Here is a 3,310-nt window from a genome sequence, read left to right on the forward strand (position 1 = left end):
TTTGATCTAAAGGTCATTCAAATTTGAATCAGCTGATTCGAATTTTTGTTTTAAGGAGGATGAATTTTGAATATTGATCAAGTTCTTATACTCCGACATAGTTAACATTGATGATTTAGTTCGATTTGCGAATGGAGTTTGTACTTAACAATCACTGGCTATCGGGTGACTAGGTGACTTCTCTGGAAAATATTCTTTCAAGGAGTTTTTGAATTTCAATAGATGTTCGTTTATGGTTACATACAGAATTATGGCTTTTAGCAGAAACGTCGCATACCGTAGAACCCCTGTGACCCCTTCACGGAATACCAGGGTTCCGCGGAATACCATTTGGGAACAGCTGCACTAAACTATTATTTTGTAAAATTCGTTCATAAAAACTACCATCAAACATCCTGTGGTTTATTACAAAAAAACGCTGTAAACGTGNACATAGTTAACATTGATGATTTAGTTCAATTTGCGAATGGAGTTTGTACTTCAGAATCATTGGCTATCCGGTAACCAGGTGACTCCTCTGGAAAATATTCTCTCAAGGAGTTTTTGAATTTCAATATATCTTCGTTTATGGTTAGATACAGAATTATGGCTTTTAGCAGAATTTTGTATATTTTTACTAGGACAAGAAACATCGTATACCGTAGAAACCCTGTGACCCCTTCACGGAATACCAGGGTTCCGCGGAATACCATTTGGGAACAGCTGCACTAAACTATTATTTTGTAAAATTCGTTCATAAAAACTACCATCAAACATCCTGTGGTTTATTACAAAAAAACGCTGTAAACGTGTTTACGTAATAGCTTCATTTTCATCAAACCTGGCGTTTCCTAATAATACTTCATTGCACTTATCCTAGACACGATCGAGAAAACTGATAAAAAACGTTTTACTGAATGAACTGCTTGTCTCACCATGCATCCATCCATCCATCCGAAGGATTGCAGTAGAGCAAGCAAGTTTCCTTTTTCGGAATGCTATCGCCTCTTATGCACTTACGATTAGTTTGTATGACTCTTGTGATCGATCAAACAGGGAAGGAGTTTACAGTTTTAAATAAGCAAAAAAGCAATCGCACAGCGGAATTTGTTATTAACTATTGGTATTAATATTACGGTATATCGATACAAGTTTTTGCTGCTTTTATTATTCACTTGCAAGCTGTAACTACACTTTACAGGCGCTCACGTAATCACGTCTAATAATGTGCTGCTTACGTAACTAAGTGTGTATGCCCTTAAAAAATATAAAACTAACGGATTATTAAACGCTTACACACACCCATTGGACTGTTGTAAATAAAAAAAATAATTTACCCATTTTGCTTTATATGTAGTTGACAGAGGGTCATTTTCCTTTTCAAAAGCTAGATTAGTTTTAACTCCTTTTTTAAGCCCTTTTTTCAATGTTGTTATTTTAACTATTGATTAGTACGGACCTTCTTAAACTCTATGTGGTCGCGTAGCAATATTTTGGGGTCGCGAGAGATTTTAATGTATATTGTTACCTAATAAATAAACCATCAAAAAATATTTATTTATCTTTCTTTCATATTTATATGGGATCGCCAGGAAACTCGCAATCATAAATGGGGTCGTGAATGAAAAAAGTTTAAGAAGCCCTGGGTTAGGTTAGGTACATAGGGCTTAGGAATAATCGTGGTATGCTGTAAATAAAAACGAAAGTATCACTTAAATAATATTGTCATGTAGTCGTCGAAAGGAGCGAACCCTTTTGCACCCTGCTTTTTCAGAGAAGGGGAAAGAAATTCATAACAAAAATTGTAATATTTTATCATCAATGTATAATGAAGATGCGAAGTTTTCAATTATGAGCTTTCTCAACGTCTCCAAATCAAGGATGAAAAGCTTTAGTACACAAAATTCCACCTAAAACCCTTTGAAAAACCTAAAACAGATTTCAACCCTCAAAGTGCTATCTTCAGTTAGAGTCTCCGATCAGCTGTGTGACCAGTCGTGCTGCACTCTTAATGGACGTATCCTTTAACTAAGGATGGGTTAAATAGATGCGGAATTTTGGGCTTTTGTTTTTACAATGTTAGATACAATATTTACAATCGTGTTGTACTCAAAATAAAATCAAAGTATCACTTAAATATTACCATGGTCGAAAGGGGTACGAGGAAAGGAGTGAAACATTCTGGACTTTGATTATTAAATGAGGGGTAAGGAAATTCAGAACTTTTAAGTGAGCTTTCAAATTTTGTGTGTAACGATCCCGTTACTTTGCAATCTACATCACGCTTTTTGAATGTCCCGAAATCAAGGATACAAAACATTAGAACCCAAAGTTCCACCTAAAACCATCGCGTTTCGACCATCTTCAGTTAAAGTCTACGATTAGCTGTGTGTCCAGTCGTCCTGCACTCTTAATGAATGTATAGATGCGGAAATTGGGATTTTTGTTTTAACTATGCGAAGTTTTCAATTATGAGCTTTCAAATTTTGTGTGATAAATAAAGCTTTAACTGTCTAAATTAGCAGTCTTTACTATAGTCTGAGCTGTTTTAAGAACATGGCTTCTCATTCTTTCTTTTTTATTCACAATAGTCGGGATTAAATTGTTCGAAGAAAATGACGCACTATAAAGGCTAATTAAATAACATTTTTATTCATTAGTCACGGTCATTACGTTTCGTTAAATCGCCGGAGAGAAATTCAAAATGGGCCGCAAATTTACCCCGATAGCCACTCGTGATGATCATGAATGGATCAGACGATTTTGAAAACAAATTTGGATCAAATTTGAAACATATGTTCTACATTCAATGAATAAAAATATATACTAGTAAATAAATGATCAAATTTAGGAATTAAAAATCAGTAAACCAGTTGTTGAATTTTTGCGACAAACTATTTACGTAAAATAGCTGTCATATTTACTAAATTTCTTTCTAAATAAGTATGAGCGCAATATAACGTCATATGAACGATATTTCATGTATTCATACATTTACAAAAATTATCTGTAATTTTATGACGACATTACATGAAGAAAAGTTTATGCAAAAAAATGAATTATTACGATTATACACAAAATTGCATAAACATGCCATAATATTTATGAAGAAAAAAAAGTGATTTTAATTATTAAATCTTTACACCAAATTTACATCACATAAATTGTAAATTTGTTGTAAACTTTTGGTAAATTAAATAAAATAAAACGTCTGACTTGAACAACCGACAGACAGACCGCCGGGTTAATTTCTCGAATTTACAGACATAAAGACAATTTTGTTCTTCAGTCATCAGTTTTCGGTTACACTTTAACGCAATAAGTTGTCACG

The sequence above is a fragment of the Agrilus planipennis genome, unplaced genomic scaffold (genome assembly GCF_000699045.2).
Source record: "Agrilus planipennis isolate EAB-ADULT unplaced genomic scaffold, Apla_2.0 scaffold28, whole genome shotgun sequence".
NCBI classification, from domain to species: Eukaryota; Metazoa; Arthropoda; class Insecta; order Coleoptera; family Buprestidae; genus Agrilus; species Agrilus planipennis.